The 19796-nt window shown below is 35.5% G+C and overlaps 1 protein-coding gene across 2 annotated transcripts in view; it reads right to left on the reverse strand.

The window, feature by feature from the left end:
• The window catches only part of LOC5566873, a 326698-nt gene that overhangs the window by 18298 nt on the left and 288604 nt on the right, over nucleotides 1-19796 (reverse strand). The window lies entirely within an intron of this gene.

Below are 19796 nucleotides of genomic sequence, written 5' to 3' on the forward strand. Positions count from 1 at the left end.
ATGAAAAATGCTGTAATCGATAGCGAGCGATGAATTTTTCTGGTGTTATTTGAATGAATTGACGATTCTTCTCAAGTTAATGAAGGAAAAGATTGGGAAAAACAATCATCTCGTCAAACATAAACTGAAACTATCGTGAAGATATGCTTACACAGGTTTCCACTGCGTCAGACACATGAGCAGCCACAAACCGGAATTCGCTGTCGAAATTCATTTAATTTAGGGAGAGCTCATTGTGAAGACATTTGTTGAAACATCTATGACGACTTCCGTAAAGCCCTATGTTTAGACTTTTATTGTCAACACTTCTGTAAACAACTTCTTCGAAGACATCTATTAAAACTTCTGTGAATACTTGTGTGAAGATCAATGTAATGAAGATATCTGCGCAGACTTCAGTTAAGACTTTGACAACTTCTCAGAAGTAGAGTTTACCGATAACAAATCTTTGGAGATTTATGTGAATACCTCCATGACAGCAAAGGTCATCTGCAGACTTCTAGAGATACTCATGGAATCTAAGACTTGTGAAGAGACTCCTGGAGAGATTTCTTAAGAGACTCCTCTGACGATATCTAGTGGCTTGTGAAGACACTTCTGAAGAGATTTATGAAAATAATTTTGAAGGGACTTCTGCAGAGACATCTGTGAAGACTTCTGGAGGGTCTTCTAAAATTAACTTCTAAGCATACTTTTGAAGAGAATTTTGCAGAGTCTTATAAAGGGACCACTGATGAGACATCTGAGAAATGATGTAATTAGACTTATAAGGAGAATTGTGTAGAAAATTTCCAAATAGACTTCTGAAAAAACTTCTTTACAGGTATACTTAGAGGCCTAGATGAGACTTCTTTGAGATTTTTGGCTAAATTTCGGAAGACTCTTCTGAAATTAATTACTCAAAAGATTCCCGAAGAGATTTCTAAAGAGATTTCTGTAATGAATTTCAGAACAGTCTTTTGATGAGACTTACGAAGAGCCTTCTGAAGAAACTTAAGAAGATACCTCTGTAGAGACTTCTAGAGAGACCCCTGAAGAGCCATCAGAAAATTATTATTAAGAGACTCGAAATAAAATTCTGAACAGACCTCTGAAAAGATTTCTCAAGAGACTTCTGAAGAGACTTCTGATGAGACTTCACAAGGGATTTCTGAAGAGGCTTCTGCAGAGACTTCTGAAGAGGCTTTTGAAGAGACTTATGAAGAGGCTTCTTAAAAGACTTCTGAAGAGACTTCTGAAATAACTTCTGTAGAGACTTTTGAAGAGACTTCTGAAATGAATTCCAAAGAGTCTTCTGACGAGACTTAGGAAGATAATTTAAAAAGACTTGTAAAGAGACCACTGAATTGCCTTTTCGAGATTATTTCTGAAGAGACTTTTGAAGAGACTTTTGAAGAGACTTCTGAAGAGACTTCTGAAGCGTCTTCTGAAGAGACTTCTGAAGAGACTACTGAAGAGACTTCTGAAGTGACTTCTGAAGAGACTTATGTAGAGACTTCTGAAGAGACTTCTGAAGAGACTTCTTAAGAGACTTCTTAAGAGGCTTCTGAAGAGACTTCTGAAGAGGCTTTTGAAGAGACTTCTTAAAAGACTTTTGAAGAGACTTCTGAAGAGACTTTTGTAGAGACTTCTGAAATGAATTCCAAAGAATCTTCTGACGGGACGGGACGGGAGAATTTAAAAAGACTTCTGAAGAGACCACTAAATTGCCTTCTCGAGATTATTTCTGAAGAGACTTTTGAAGAGACTTCTGAAGATACTTCTGAAGCGTCTTCTGAAGAGACTTCTGAAGAGATTTCTGAAGAGACTTCTGAAGAAACTTCTGAAGAGGCTTCTGAAGAGACTTCTGAAGAGGCTTTTGAAGAGACTTATGAAGAGACTTCTTAAAAGACTTCTGAAGAGACTTTTGAAGAGACTTCTGAAGAGACTTCTGAAGCGTCTTCTGAAGAGACTTCTGAAGAGACTTCTGAAGCGTCTTCTGAAAAGACTTCTGAAAAGACTTCCGAAGAGACTTCTGAAGAGACTTCTCAAGAGACTTCTGAAGCGTCATCTGAAGAGACTTCTGAAGAGACCTCTGAAAAGACTTTTGAAGGGACTTCCGAAGAGGCTTATGAAGGAACTTCTGAAGGGGCTTCTGAAGAGACTTATGTGAAGATTCTCGAGAGACTTTTGAAGATACTTCTGAAGAGATTATTGAATAGACTTTTGTAGAGACTTCTTAAGAGACTTCTTCGAAGAATTCTGAAGACACTTCAAAAGAAATTTTGTAAGACACTTCTGAAGAGACTTATGAAGAGACGTCTGAAGAGACTTCTGAAGGGATTTCTGAAGAGACTTCTGAGAGGCTTTAGAAAAGACTTCTGAGAGGCTTTTGAAGAGATTTATGAGGAGACTTCTTGAAAGACTTCTAAAGAAAATTCTCAAGAAATTTTTGATGAGATTTCTGCGGAGACTTATAAAGATACTCTTGAAGAGACTTCTGAAAATACTTCCAAAAGACTTTTGTAGAGATTTCTTAAGAAACTTTTGAAGAAACTTCCTATGAGACATCTGAATAGAATTCTGAAGAGACTTCTGAAGATACTTCTAAAGCGACTTTTGAAGAGACTTCTAAAGTGTCTTCTGAAGAGACTTTTGAAGAGATTTTTGAAGAGACTTCTGAAGAGACTTCTGAGATGATTTCTGAAGAAACCTCTCAAGAGACTTTCTTAGGAGACACTGAAGAGACTCCTGAAGAGATTTCTGAAGAGACTTCTGAAGAGAATCATGAAAAATTTTTTGAAGAGAATTCTGCAGAGATTTCTGAAGAGACTTCTGAAGTGACTTCTGAAAAGACTTCTTAAGAGCCTTCTGAAGAGACTTCTGAAAAGACTTCTTAAGAAACTTCTTAAGAGACTTTTGTAGAGACTTCTAAAGCGATTTTTAAAGAGACTTCTAAAGTCACTTCTGAAGAGACTTTTGAAGAGACTTTTGAAATGACTTCTGAAGAGACTTCTGAAGGGACTTCTGAAGAGACTTCTGAAGAGACTTCTGAAGAGACTTCTGAAGAGACTTCTGAAGAGACTTCTGAAGAGACTTCTGAAGAGACTCATGAAAAAAAATTCTGAAGAGAATTCTGCAGAGATTTCTGAAGAGACTTCTGAAAAGACTTCTTAAGAAACTTCTGAAGAGACTTCTGAAAAGACTACTGAAGAGACTTCTGAAGAGACCTCTGAAGAGACTTTCTGAGGAGACTTCTAAACAGACTTCTGAAGCAATTTCTAAAGAAACTTCTGAAGAGACTTCTGAAGAGTCTTCTGAAATGAAGTTGAGAAGAGTCTTCTGATGAGACTTATGCAGAGACTTATGAAAAAAATCTGAAGAGAATTCTGCAGAGATTTCTGAAGAGACTTCTGATGAGACTTCTGCAGAGACTTCTGAAGAGAATTCTGAAGAGATTTCTGAAGAGACTTTCTGAAGAAACATCTGAAGAGCCTCCTCAAAAGATTTCTTAAGAGATTTCTGAAGTGACTTCTGAAGTGACTTCTGAAGAGACTTCTTAAGAGTCTTTTGAAGAGTTTTCTGAAGGGACTTCTGAAGAGGCTCATGAAAAAATTCTGAAGAGAATTCGGCAGAGATTTCTGAAAAGACTTCTGTAAATACTTCTTAAGAAACTTCTGAAGAGACTTCTGAAAAGACTTCTGGAGAGACTTCCGAAGATACTTCTGTAGAAATTTCTAAAGCGACTTTTGAAAAGACTTCTAAAGTCACTTCTGTAGAGACTTCTAAAGAGACTTCTGAAGAGACTTCGGAAGGGACTTCTGAAGATACTTTTGAAGAGACTCATGAAAAAAAAAATCTGGAGAGAATTCTCCAGAGATTTCTGAAGAGACTTCTGAAAAGACTACTTAAGAGACTTCTGAAGAGACTCCTGAAAAGACTTCTGAAGAGACTTCTGTAGAGACTTCTAAAGCGACTTTTGAAGATACTTCTAAAGTGTCTTCTAAAGAGACTTTTGAAGAAACTTATGAAGAGACTTCTGAAGAGACTTCTGAAATTGCTTCTGAAGAGACTTCTGAAGTGACTTCTGAAGAGACTTCTGAAGAGTCTTTGGAAGAGACTTCTGAAGAGACTTATGAAAAAAAAATCTGAAGGGAATTCTGCAGAGATTTCTGAAGAGACTTCTGAAGATACTTCTGCAGAGACTTCTGAAGAGACTTCTGAAGAGATTTCTGAAGAGACTTCTGAAAAGACTACTTAAGAGACTTCTGAAGAGACTTCTGAAAAGACTTCTGAAGAGACTTCTGTAGAGACTTCTAAAGCGACTTTTGAAGAGACTTCTAAAGCCACTTATAAAGAGACTTTTGAAGAAACTTTTGAAGAGACTTCTGAAGAGACTTCTGAAATTGCTTCTGAAGAGACTTCTGAAGTGGCTTCTAAATAGACTTCTGAAGAGTCTTTGGAAGAGACTTCTGAAGAGGCTCATGAAAAAAAAAATCTGAAGGGAATTCTGCAGAGATTTCTGGAGAGACTTCTGAAGAAACTTCTGCTGAGACTTCTGAAGAGACTTCTGAAGAGATTTCTGAAGAGACTTCTGAAGAGAGTTTCTGAGGAAACATCTGAAGAGACTCCTCAAAAGATTTCTGGAGATTTCTGAAGTGACTTCTGAAGAGTCTTTTGAAGAGTTTTCTGAAGGGACTTCTGAAGAGACTTCTGAAGAGACTCATGAAAAAATTCTGAAGATACTTCTGTAGAAATTTCTAAAACGACTTTTGAAGAGACTTCTTCACTTCTGTAGAGACTTCGGAAGGGACTTCTGAAGAGACTTCTGAAGAGACTCATGAAAAAAAATCTGAAGAGAATTCTCCAGAGATTTCTGAAGAGACTTCTGAAAAGACTACTTAAGAGACTTCTGAAAAGACTTCTTAAGAAACTTCTGAAAAGACTTCTGAAAAAACTTCTGAAGAGACTTCTGCAGAGACTTCTGAAGAGACTTCTGAAAAGACTTCTGAAGAGATTTCTGAAGAGACTTCTGAAGAGACTTCTGAAAAAGACTTCTTAAGAGACTTCTGAGTAGACTTCTGAAGAGACCTCTGAAGAGACGTCTGATGAGACTTTTGAAGAGACGACTGAAGAGACTTCTGAAGAGACTTTTGAAGAGACTTCTTAAGAGACTTCTAAAGAGACTTCAGGAGAAACTTCTAAAGAGACTTCTGAAGAGACTTCTGTATAGACTTCTGAAGAGACCTCTGAAATGAATTTCGGAAGAGTCTTCTGATGAGACTTCTGAAGAAACGTCTGATGAGAATTCTGTAGAGTTTTCTGAAGAAACATCTGAGGGAGTCTTCTGAAATAAAGCTTAGAAGAGTCTTCTAATGAGACTTATAAGAAGATTTCTAACGAGACTTCTGAAGGGATTTCTGTAGAAACATCGGGAGAGACTTCGGAAGAGACTTTTGAAGAAGCTTCTGAAGAGATTTCTAAAGAAACTTCTAAAAAGACTTCTTAAGAGACTTCTGAATAGACTTCTGAGGGACTTCTGAAGAGACTTCTGAAGAGCCTTCTGAAGTTAATTTCTGAAGAAACCACTGATGAGACTTCTGAAGAGACTTCTGAATAGACTTCTGAAGAGACCTCTGAAGAGACGTCTGATGAGACTTATGCAGAGACTTCTGAAGAGACGACTGAAGAGACTTCTGAAGATACTTTTGAAGTGACTTCTGAAGAGACTTCTGGAGAAACCTCTGAAGAGACTGCTGAAGAGACTTCTTAAGAGATTTTTGAAGAGACTTTTCAAGAGTCCTGAGAAAAAAAATTAAGAAGAGTCTTCTGAAGATACATGCGAAAAGTCATCTGAAGAGACTTTTGAAAAGACTTCTTGAGAGACTTCTGAAGAGACTACTGAAGAGACTTTTGAAGACAAACATGAAGACAAACATGAAAGTAAGACGAAAATAGTTGAAAAAAAACCTGGTTGAAATAGGAAACGAAGAGAAAACTTATAATCGAAAAGTAACGTTAGAGGACATGAAATCATGATTTGGAAAATCTTCATAACAAATGTACAGAAACATGAGAAGTAAAAAATCTTCAAGACAAAAAATATTTAAATAGCTGGAAACCCGGTTTGAAAGTAGACTTCGATTTGTTTTAGGCAAATTCTTACCAAACAAAATAAGCAAAGATATGGATAACAAGAAAATAACTTAATAAAAATGCGATAAATTCAAAAACCTGAAAAATGTTGAGCAAATTGTAAAAAAAGTAAAAAAATGTTGATATAAAAATGAATGGGTATTTAAAATGACTTTTGAGAAACGATAAAATTAAAATCAATATCATAATAAATAAATTCACATATCAGCAGGAAGACCACAAGAACAAATCCAGAAATATTGGAAAAAAGACACAACACACATAAATAAATTTAAAAGGAAAGCACTTAAGGTACAAAAAACTGAAAAAGAGTAGAATATGATATATAATAACTCAGTTTCAACGCTTCATTTGATATTGGAACCAAGCTGAGACAATTTTTCTACAATTTCCATCCCTATTCTGTTAATAGTCGCTTCGAACAACATTTCTGTTCCATGTCTCTAGGTTCAAGCACAGGTTGAAAAATAGAAAGTGAGAAATTTTATCTTCTCAAACCTTCAGGAAGAATAAAATCCAAGAAATAAAAAAATCGAAAACAGAATCCAAACATATTGAATAGAAGACCGAAAACAAAATCTAAATATGCTGTTATGCACGAAAGCACGCAAAGCAAAAACATGAATGGAAGAAGCGAATGAGAAATTGAAGAGTCTGGGAACTAACCCATATCCGCCCAGCGTCCTAAAAATAGGACAGAAGCCCCGAACGCCCAGCGTCCTATAAATAGGACAGTACTTGTAGTGCAAATATCTTAAAAATAAAGAGGATTAGGAGAAAACTGTCTTCTGCAAAGTTGATCACAGGACTGCTGGCTTCCACTTGGTAACTATTTTAATTCAGAATTAACTCACCAGGTGGCGCACAGACGCCTACAAATGTCACATATATAAGCAACATATGAAACAACTTTCCAGCGTACAAATATTTGCTTCGTTTATATCTCAGTCCAGCGATGAGATACAAAATTGGTGTCTTCGACAAATTTGAAGAACTAAATAATACCTATTCGCATAGAACCTTACAAATTCGTAAAACACTCCCAAGATGGCGCTAGCGAGCCAAAACTTTATTTGCATATAGCTTAGCCCAGTTATGAGATACAAAAATGGTGTCTTCGACAAAGTTGAACAACTAAATAATACCTATTTGCATAGAACCTTATAAATTCGGAAAACATTCCCAAGATGGCGCTAGTGAGCCAAAACTTTATTTGCTTATATCTTAGTCCAGTTATGAGATACAAAAATGGCGTCTTCGACAAAGTTGAACAACATAATAATACCTATTCGCATAGAACCTTATAAATTCGGAAATCACTCCCAAGATGGCGCTAGTGAGCCCAAAAAATTATTTGCTTATATCTTACCCCAGTTATGAGATACAAAAATGGTGTCTTCGACAAAGTTGAACAACTAAATAGTACCTATTCGCATAGAACCTTATAAATTCGGAAAACATTCCCAAGATGGCGCTAGTGAGCCCAAAACTTTATTTGCTTATATCTTAGTCCAGTTATGAGATACAAAAATGGTGTCTTCGATAAAGTTGAACAACTAAATAATACCTATTCGCATAGAACCTTATAAATTCGGAAAACACTCCCAAGATGGCGCTAGTGAGCCAAAACTTTATTTGCTTATACCTTAGCCCAGTTATTAGATACAAAAATGGTGTCTACGACAAAGTTGAACAACTAAATGAGAACTATTCACCTAAAACCTTATTGGTCGAACATTTTGATTGTTTATATCTCAGTTCAGTGATGATATACAACGTTGGTGTCTTCGACAAATGTGTTTAACTGAATGAGATCTAGTCACCCGAAAACTTATTAGTTGGGAAAACCTCACTATATGGCGCTAGTGAGCAGATATATTATTTGCTTGTGTCTCAGTCCAGTTATTAGATACAAAATTGATGTCTTCGACAAAGTTGATCAACTTAATGAGACATATTCGCCTAAAATCTTTTTAGTTCGAAATACGCTCGAAAGATGGCGCTAGCGATCGAACATTTTGATTGTTTATATCTCAGTTCAGTGATGAGATACAACATTGGTGTCTTCGACAAACGTATTCAACTGAATGAGATCTATTCGCCCGAAAACTTATTAGTTCGGAAAACATTCACTAGATTGTGCTAGTGGGCAAATATTGCATTTGCTTGCATCTCAGTTCTGTTATGAGATACAAAATTGTTGTCTTCGACAATGTTGAACAACTAAATGATACTTAGTCACATAAAACCTTATAACACTCACAAAATGGCGCTAGTGGGCAAAGATTTCATTAGCTAATATCTCAGTCAAATGATTAGAAACAAAGTTTGTGTCATGGACAATGTTGAACAACTAAATGAATCCTATTCGCCTAAAACCATATTAGTTCGGAAAACACTCACAATGTGGCGCTAGTGGTCAAATTTTTTTTTTATCTCAGTCCAGCGATGAGACTGAAAAAATTGAACTCTCGAAATTGGTATCTTCGACAAAAGTGTTCAACTGAATGGGATCTATTCGCCCAGAAACATAGTAGTTTGAAAAATTCTCCCAAGGTGGCGCTAGTAGACAAACATATTATTTGCTTTTATCTCAATCTAGAGATTGGATACAAAGTTAGCGTTTTTGACAAATTTGGAGAACTGAATGAGACCTATTCGCCTGGAAACTTATTACTTTGGAAATCACCTAAATGTCACTACTGGGCACACATTTTATTCCCTTATATATCAGTCCACTGATCAAATCCAAAGAAAGCTATTCGCCTAAAACCTTAGTTCGGAAGTCGTTCTCAAGATTGAAGTCCAGTGATGAAAAATTTGGTATCTTCGAAAACGATGATCAACTAAAGGAGATATTTTCGCAAAAAAAAAAACATATTAGCTGGGAATTGCTTTTATGTGCGAAACATCAAGGAAACAACCAATAAGAAATTGGTCTGCCTAGATCAAAACAATGGATACTTACTATCGATTCGAGCTTATTTCGGATACAATGCTCCTTACGTTTTTAGATGATCCTTGACACTATTTAGATCTTTTGATCTTTTGAAGGGAGTGAAGTATGAAAAAACCGACAAATTGACTTATCCATCCATGAACTGAACTCCAAGGGTGAAAGGCGGCTGTCAAATGAGAGTAAAATTGAATAGCCGCCAACCTAAGTCCAGAAGCAGTTTTATGACTTAAACGTGGAAAAGTAAAAATTATTATTCGCAAAATTACAGGTAATAAATGCGCTTGAAAGATATTGTTTGCAAGCAGTTATTTACTACGCGCTACTGCAGTGCGTTGTTGCCCATTTAATCAGAAAATTCTACTTAATTCCCAAAATGAATGTTTTCGAGAAAATTGATTACGCCTTCGCTATTGTTTGGTCGTAGTTATGTATGACTGTTTACATTTTAGAACCAGCTACGCGTTGAGGTAGCAGTAAAGAGCCTTCCTTGCTGAACTCACTCGGTCCAAGAATTGAGACATTTGAGCGGGCACGCTTCCGTATGCTCCCCAGGTATTCTGGCCAGCTTTAGTGTCAAAAATCTTGGACCGCGTGGATTCGGTTCTATCGGTGGATAAGACCATATGCATCAGTGATGCAGTAACTTCAACGTTATAGACGAATAATGCTGGCTTCAAATATTCACGTCTGTAAAGCATGTAATAGTTGGAGTGCAATATTTGACTGTCAATGGACTGAAGGACTAACTTTTGATTAGCACTAACGAAATTCTTATATTGCCAAATATAAATTTCGATAGCTGTCAGATCCGAGTCACATTGTTTACTAATAACTTGACCCAACAAAAATATTTTGATAGTTTTGTTTTCATTATCAGCTGGCAAGTTTTATAGAATCTTTTTGAAGGCTATTGTGATACATCTGAAGGTTTTTTTTTCTAAATCAAAATATTTGAGGTAAGATTTTTTTTTTGGTATAAATGGTGTAAGTGTGCATAATTGTACATGTACATGTATGGAAATGTATGTATTAGAGTGGTTCAAAAAATCGTTTTTGCTCCACACCGCTTATTCGATTCTAGATCAAATTCTGAGTGTCCTCCCAAAATTTGAGCTCATTCGGATGAAAACTGAGACTGCACAAGCCCTTCAAAGTTTATATGGGAATTACTATGGGAAAAGCAACCATTCATTCAATCGGTAATAGTGTTTGCCCATGTGCTCTTAGGGATGAGAACTACGTTGATATTGTGAGATACAATAATCAGCTACAACTTTGCCGAAGACCGTTTTCAAATCGAACGCCCCAGTAATTAGTTATTGATTTTTGAATGAATTGTAAAACTTTGGTTATTGTTATTTATTATTGGATTGTTCTGCAGGCATCACTGGATATATGCAGTTAAACATAGTAGCCATGATTTGTGCGTGCTATCTTTCGCGCCAGGTGCAGCAATGTTGCCTGTTCAGAAGTTAAATGAGCACTGCTGTAGAATTTGTGGCTGGATATAAATCAATAACTAATCACTGAGGAGTCCGATTTGAAAACGGTCTTCGGCAAAGTTGTAGCTGATGAATGTATTTCACAGTATCAACGTAGTTCTAATCCCTAAGAGCACATGGGCAAACACTATGACCGATTGAATGAAGTGGTTGCTTTTCCCATAGTAATTCCCATATAAACTTTGAAGGGCTTGTGCAGTCTCAGTTTTCATCCGAATGAGCTCAAATTTTGGGAGGACACTCAGAATTTGATCTAGAATCGAATGAGTGGTGTGGAGCAAAAACGATTTTTTGAACCACTCTAGTATGTATGTCTGTATCTTACTTACGTGGTAGAGCGGAAAATTGAATTGAAGTCACTAAATGATTTAGTTCTGGCATGCACCTTTCGCCTCTGAAATTTTTATTCTTTATGTTGCAATTTCTATATCAGGGTACGTTCATAAATTACGTCACACAAAGTTTTGCCATATTCATCCTCCTCAATTTTCCTCTATATCACACTTATTGTATGGATTTCAATTTTTATATGGGTAGTCACGTTTCATTGTAACCCCCTCCTTCCTCTTCTGTACGTGACGTAATTTATGAATTCCCTTCACCAGCAGTTTTTTCCAACTTGTTTACATTGTAATGGGTCGAACTGCATGAAAATATATTTGATTAATCTCGAAAATAAACTTATGGAACAGCTAGATATGGACGACACACTTTCAAGAATTTTTTTGGATCCCCACCATAGACTCGAAATTTTTTGGTGAAATAAGGTTTAATTTATGGGAATACGATGATGAGTAACAAAAACGGAGCTGAATTCCAATTGTGAGATACCTTGGGCGTTAACGGGTTAAATGACCTGGAAACAAAAGAAAGGCGAAAGTGAAGCGAATAGAACAAATATGAAAAAATCGAAAATACTTAAAAATAACGAGAAGCTAACAATTATTAAAAAAAAAAAAAAAACAAAATGTCAAACAGTTATGTAAAAGCCTCAGATAACTTCAGTGAGTTTATTCCATTCTTTATGATTATTTTGATGGTTTCTCAAACAGCTTTTCAGTACATTTATATTTCATGATTGACTTGAAGGCCTCTTGCTAAATAATGGAAGTTCGACACTGTATGACATTTCGCTGGAAGGTATTATTGAAGCCGTGTGCTCAATTACGCGAGATTTTTATGAGTGGATCTGCCCATTAAAGCATTATTGAAACGCGTAAAAAGCATTACTGAAGCAAAATTGAAAAGAAAAAAATGCACACAAATTGCAGAAAAGTCAAAAATACAAAGATAGAGAGAGACAAACATATGTTACTATGAACATACATGCTGCAATGAAGGAGAGCCAGCAAAAAGGAAGTCTAAATAGATGGATAATCTAAAAAAGGTAAGAAACATGTTGCAAGAAAACTCAAGAAAAATAGAAAAATAAAATGATTCGAAAAGTTGTAAGATGGCAAGCAAAACATACAATATAGTGAATCAAATCAATGTAATGGCAAGAACAGGAAAATTTTGCTTAACTTGAAAAGCCCTGAAAAAAAACCCGAAAAGAAAAGAAGAAATAACAATTATAAGACATAAAGCTAAAGGTTAGGAGCTGAAATCAATATAGATAATATGTCTATAGAAAATAGATGTAAATATCAAGCTAGAAGCTAGAACCTATAAGTAGAAAGTAAGAAGTTAGAAACTAGATAGACAACGAGCATGTTTTGTTTTTACTAAACCCAAAAACAACTTTCGTCTACGTACGAGCAAGTGACTACCAAATTCGAAAACGCTTTGACGATCGTAAAAATGCATCGTAAGAAAGTTTCACTTTCCATTTCGGTATGGCACAAACGATTAACTCCAACATCGGCTATAATTCCATAACACACTACTAAACTGTTCGAAACTTCGAACAAGCTTCGCACTCCCGCACTCACATCCCCCATCAAGCATTCCTATTTTTCTACCTCAACTTAACATTATTTATACTCATTAAACCAAAACAGCAGCTCACTTACCCGAGCAATTCACAACAAACCGACAAAAAGCTCGCGAGCACAATGAATTTTGCTGCCGCGCGGCCTGTTACAGTTCATAACTGCCACACCATTTTTTCTGCAGTTTTGTTTTCTTTCAAAACTGTGTTTTGTTACCGTCGCATAACTTCTTCTCCTTAAGCGCGTGACGTGCCTTCGCGAGACGTTCGACTTGTTTATGATTGTTGCTAAATTAAGTCAAATTTAAAGACCACACACTCCTTGTCGACTTCGACTTGTGCTGCGGGCTTCAAACCTCACCGCACAGAGGTCCAAATGTGGACAGAAGTTAAAAAAATAAGCAAATTCCTTTACGTTTATTTTTTTCTTAATTAAAAAAATGTTGTCCAGATCGACTTTCTCCCATATTGAACTTCCATTTATATATAAATTTAAGAAATATGGCATTTTAAACCAATTTTGTCAATTTTTTATTGCATTGACATCAAAATGCCTTCATATTTTTTTTCTTTTCAAGAATTAGTATTGTTAACGTTATGAGTGAGAATTGTACTTTTAATCAGAATGTGCAACGTAAAGCGACCACTGTGCAACGTAAGCGAACATGAGCCACGCACAAAAAACATGCTTCAGCGTGATTGCCGCGAAGTTTAGTCACGAAAGCGATTGTCAGCAGTTAGTAGCACGCTGAGCTTTCTTCTTCAGTCTACTAGATGAACGATTATGAATTCATGTGCTAACGAAATCAGAGCCTCGAGTTTCTCGAGCAGCGATTTTATCATTATGAGACAAGACGACCGAAGACCTACAAAAAAAAAACTCAAGTAAACCACCTGGGTAGTGAATGTCAGACGATAGTAATAATGCATAATCATAACTCCACTCGATTTGACGACCTGTCCTCTGAGAAAGGCGGGGATTTGAACGAAAACTAGCTCAGTGGCAGCATGGATTATGAAATCGAATTCGAAGGAGGGCGCGGGAGGACGCGGGAAAAAGTCAAAGGTACTTCAGACAGTGAGTGATTGCAACGCGACGACGGCAACTTATGCTGTCATGTTGTCGTCATGCTCTTGAGATCTTGCTTGGTTTCTGTTCCGGTGGCGATTATGCTCCGAGTGATGCAACCTTTAAACAACATTGATACAGTTTAAGTGTAGTATAGTAATGTTTTTTGTCATTTTTCTTATGTTTTCAGCTTTGTTCTTTTTGTTGTTTTCGCTCTGTCTGTTCTGTCTTCGTTTTCTCATTTGTTTTTTTTTTTCCTTCTTGTTCCGTATCAATTCATTTTTCTATTGAAAACCTCCTTGTTCTATTTACGTTTTTCTTTCATTTTGCTTTTTTCTTCACTTGTTTTTAAGTTTGACTTAAATACATAAATCAGAGCTGGATTGCTCTCAAATTACTATGCTTCCAATTTTACCTGAAAATTTCAAAATATAATTGAACTCCCAGAATATTTTGTTGATATGACATTCCAATAAAGGGATATTACATTGATTACTCATTACGGGTCTCTATGAACTCTGCTAAGAGAAAGGATCGTCAATCAAAGTAACTTGAAGAATTTTTATTCCATGCCTTGAAATTTTCAACGCTATTCAGTCCATAAGTCTATATGGATATTTGAAGTACATTTCATTGATGAATATAAAAGTTTAATAGAAAATAAATCACGAACTATCGACCCATCATTTGTTTTTGACTCTTTAAAATGATTTCGGATTACTTTGTTTGGAATCCCAGCATCATGACACAGATTTATTTAGGTTACAAATTGTAGCTTTTTCCCTAGAAGTTTGAAAAACCAGCATGAAGTAGAAAATTTATATGTGCCATTCAGTATCTCAAACCGTATCGATATTGCACAATGAAGCGGAACATTTTTCGCCGGCGATCCAACGAGAGCGGCACACCCAAAGACATTCAGGCTCCATCAACCCCTTCACGAACCTACGTTAAGCTATCTCTTAACTACGCTCTCTTGGTCGGCAGCAGTTCAGATCACAGCTAAATTACGCGCCTCATTTGGACGACACAATAACATCTCTTACGCGGCGAGCCCCCTTTAGGACCTTTTACAGAGACGGTGCCATACCGTGTCGCGGAAGTACTAGTGTTTTCGCTCTCGTTCGGACCGGGATGAAGCAGCGACCAGAAGACGTAATCAACCGCCCGCGCACGCTGCCTCCAACAATTGGAATTATGTCAACGAGGGAGTCTTAAGTAATTTGTGGAACGTGGTAACGAGTCGCGAAAAATGGCGTCATTTCGGGCTCCTCAGTGACAGGGATTGGGCAATGTGTATCATACTCGGAGACCCTGTGATCGCGGGGGCGCTTTTCGAACAGTACCGTAAAACGGGGTAGTTTTGATAAGGCAGGTAACTATGATGCAAGTACTACTCAAATGATTTACTAAATTAAATAATAAAATTTCCGTTTACCAATCAAGCAAAACAAATATAACAGTAAATAGTATTAGTATGACACTTCTGAAGTGACTGAATCATGTCAGTACTATTTCAATCGAATTTTAAGGAATCGTTATCATTCGATATTAGCATTCGCTAATAAAATTTCATGCTCAAATATTAAAAATCGATGCGATTGTACCCCGTTTGGCATAAAGTCGTTTGGCATAATAGTCGTTTGGCATAATGGCCGTTTGGCATAATGGTCATTTGGCATAATGGTCGTTTGGCATAATGATTGACTTAGAATAAATATCGGAATTTTTGAAGCTTTTACCGAGATCAATACCACCGAGTCCGTAGCTAAATTTTTTGGTAGGATCTTATCAAGCGTGGTATTCGTTTAAAGATTCCCCTAGCTTTGAATGTCAAAAATTGTTGTGACATTAGAGAGCAAAACTAAATAAAACTCGTGACGGGTCTGGTGGAAGATTTCCGAAATAATAATTTTCTCTACATCCCAGTACATAGAGTATCTTTGAGCTTGTTGCGATGTATATATTTGAAAACAGTAAAATGGCAAAGAAAGTTTGCAGCTATTAATAAAGGGAACGCTCATAGAATATTTCGATGCAGATCAAGCTCTGTCCCAGTGTGGACGTAACACATGATGATAATTACTTGGCCAAAGTTTGGAAATTTTATTTGCAAAATATTAAAAGCTCTTATCCGAAGATCTATTATTGTAGCATAATGGAAACATTGCCTATATACTTTTGAACGATACAATATAAACTTAAATTTGTGAAGTGTACATCAACAACACCGTCTATTATCGAAAATTTTTTAATTTCATAAGGAGATCATGTGTTTAAACAAATATGTTGGATACTGGCAGGTTCTAAAGTAATTATCATTTCAACAGCAAGTCCTGCAAGAATTGATAAAACAACAAACTAATTAGAAATATAAAAATGTATAAAAATGGTAAACATTTAGCTTTATTGAATAATATAATTTAAAACAGCATAAATATAAAAAAAAATCTATTTTTAAAAGAAGGCAAAACTTATGATTGAACCAATAAAAGATTGGTCACCAAAAATTATTACGGCATGATAAAACGAAGACATCAAAAATTGCGTTCAGAATCCCCGAAAAGTGGTGAAGTTTAAATAGGTGCTATAATAGCCTTCAGTGACTGTTTACTGAACGAGAAAGAACTATAAGCAATCAAAAGAAGGAGGTATTCTGTCATTCTCGGGACAAAAATTCTGAAAACAGTAAAACTCGAAAGAACCGCCAATTAAATAAAGAAGGGTGCATATTAGGTGACCAGTTTGTTCACCACCCTGAAATGTATAAAGTTACGACAATTATGAATACCAAAAACTTTTCGGGGAAGCGGGCTGATTGGGTAAATGGGATATTCGGGGAACTGGCATTCGGGGAACTAGCATTCGGGAAAATTACATTTGGGAAACCGACATTGAGGGAAAAGTAGCAAACCCCTTCGAAGTAACTGCAGTAAGAAAATGATTTTTCTTTTCGCTGATAACTTGAGCAGATCAATGTTGTCGATTGCCGTTCTTTTGTCTGTTGGAAACAAAAAAAAAATATCTAAGAAATATAGCTCCAAAGTACAGCCTATGTATAAAAGAAGGTGAAATTTATTTTAATTTTAAATCAACAGGTTTCATACCTATAATTAAAGTTTCATCATATTATAAAAAACGTAGAATGATTGAAAGAAGGTTCAGTGCAAAAATTTATTCAAATAGTGAAACTCAAAGGATGAATTAATATTTGAAAGAAGGGTAATTTCTGGATTATAATATACTATTGGCAATAATTTTCCTAATATGCTTTCGTTTATTCAAGAGCATATGATTGTTGAATAATATGTGATACGACTTCAAAACAAGCCTGATGGCATTAGAAAGAATAAATAGAAACGTGAAAACGAATGCCATCTAAAGGAAATTCTTGATTTCAGAGTCATCATGCCAAACGACTATTATGCCAAACGACCATTATGCCAAACGGCCATTATGCCAAACGACTTTATGCCAAATGACCATTATGCCAAACGACTTTATGCCAAACGGCTTTATGCCAAACGACTTTATGCCAAATGACCTACCACCATCGATGCAATTGTCGAATTTTCATAACGCTCACAAACAATCTGGTCGACGGTTACTAGGGTTATTTACCCATTATTGCGGTATTCCCTATTATTGCAGTATAAGTAGACGGATTCCATGTCAAATCGGTCAATCACAGAACTCGACCATCTTCGATTTGTATTAAATTTTGCACATATTTTAGGTATGGTAGAATAAGTGTTTTCTATAGAAAAATTGATCATTTTGACTCAAGTGTAACTTTTGAAAATGGCCTATACATTTTTGCATGCAACTTGTTTGAAAAACTATAACTCCGAAACTGTTGATTTTAGAGAAATATGTTCTATGAAGAAGTTGTAGTGAAATAAAACTTGAATTTTAAATTACACAAAAACCCCATTTTTAATATTTTTTCAATTTTCACCATAAAATCTTGATAGTACCGTCAAACGGGGTAACTTGCAACAATTTTCAACTTCAAAGATATATGGACGAAAAAATTGAGGATTCAGATGAGACAAAAACCATTTGGTACCCTAATCGCTACGTAAAGAATACCACGCGGTATTAATTTTATCAGTATTTAGTTTTCTGGAATCAACAGAGACGAAAAATAAGCATTTTTAATGCTATCCCTGATGTGGGGTAACATGCAACACACAATGGTACCTGAAGTACACTATTAAAAATTTATCCTATATTGTGTTATTATGGTCATTCAATAATTGTCTAAAGTAAAAACATGACAACTATCAGAAACAGGCTGCTTTTCTCTTAAAAAACTAATTATTATCGATTGTATTATGAGTATTGAATCAATTTGATTGAAAGCTTAATTGGCATTGCATAGGGTGTCCACACTGGAAAATTCAAGCATATTTTAAGTCTTGACAGTTATTGGAAAGCCATCAAAACGTTTTAATGCATTTTTTTTACAAATACAATGGTATTTAAGGCTTTACTTCACATAACTTATTTTTTAGATATATTTAAATCAAAGCAACGTATAACATTTTGATATGTAAAATTGGTTTGACATAACTTTCATCATATTTCATGCAGAGAGTTCCCAATGGCCCAATAAGTTAATTTTTTTGCTGATTTTCTAAATTATTCTTTATTTTCATGAAATAAATAAGACTAAATCTAATAATAATACGATTTGTTTAAATTTTTCAAAAATTAATACAAACAGTGTATCGAATTGATTGAGGTACAAACATTTTAATGTTACTGTACAAATATATGTTCAATTTTGCCTTTTCATGTGTCTTCGATGACAAACGGCAGGAAATATCAAACAATTGAGATCAAAATTGCTGTTGCAAGTTACCCCACAAGGGTAGTCAAAAACGTTTTTGAATTTTTATAGTGTTTAAGCAAAAAATTATCAAAACTTTTATGTTGTCAATTTGTACACTACTAAGTACTGTAACTGATAGCAAATGCCTCGAATGACATATTTCTACTGTTTGTGTGGTAGGAAGAACGTTTTTCAAGATTAGTTTTATACAATCCAAATTTTAATATGATTTTCACCTCCAGCAAACTTACCAAAAAATAAACGATACCCAAACCCTTGTCAAAACCTTCTGTTGTATACCTAAGGTCAATGAACGGCGGAATAAATCATAATAATTCAACTCAATGCTGAACGAAACGACTATTCGGTTACATGTCGAAGCGTTGCAAGTTTCACCCCTGTTGCAAGATACCCCGTTTGACGGTATATAGATGTTTGTGACAAAGTTTCATGATGGAGAAATTTTTAATAAAAAAGTTTTTCTAAGAACAACTTATGGTTGATTTTCAAAATTTTGATTTTTTATCAAAATAAATACGTTCTGATGATACAGTAAGCATCCTGAAATGATTCTAAGCCATAATGATTAAATGAATAATTTCTCTAGAAGTAGCCATTTTCGAATTATATCGAGTTTAATGCAAAAAATATGGTTTAAATATTAAAATAGGCCGTTTTCGGAGTTTTTATGTGATTTGCTTACAAAAACTTGTAAGTCATTTTGAAAAGTTATTTTTGAGACAAAATGATCGATTTTTCTATACCATTCCAAAGGCATGTGCAAAATTTAATCCAAATCGAAGATTATGGAGCACAATTTTGACATTTTTGACTCATTCTGGATGAAATTCTTCAGCTCTATTATTTTGTTGAAGACTGAAAATAGTGCAATCGGACGACAATATTTTGTCTGCCTCTTTATTTTAAACACTGGAACCCCTCTGGCGATCTTCAAGGAATCAGGATAAACGCCTATATCAACAGAGTAATTAAACACATCACGTAGTAGTTGGGCAAAGAATAGATGGTGGTGTTTTACCAAATCAGCTGGAAAGTCATCTAGGCCTCGTGCTGTTTCACGCCAACTCGACAAAGGGATTGGCAGTACCCCTTCAGAATTCAATGGAACCTTCTGGGTGCGAAGACTATGTGAAACTAAGATCCTTTACATACTTTGTTTTTTCAAAATCGATCTAGACTAACATTTGGAAAGGGTCAAAGTTTTTTTTTACTTTTTTTTTATAAACCCGTATAACTCGAAAACGATAAGACCTACAAAAAAGTGTTGTATGGAGGACTGTCGTGAAATTTGCTGACGTTTTAGAGAAAAAAAAATTGAAAAAATAAATACACATTTTCTACAT

Source organism: Aedes aegypti, chromosome 3, assembly GCF_002204515.2.
Source record: "Aedes aegypti strain LVP_AGWG chromosome 3, AaegL5.0 Primary Assembly, whole genome shotgun sequence".
Lineage (NCBI taxonomy): Eukaryota > Metazoa > Arthropoda > Insecta > Diptera > Culicidae > Aedes > Aedes aegypti.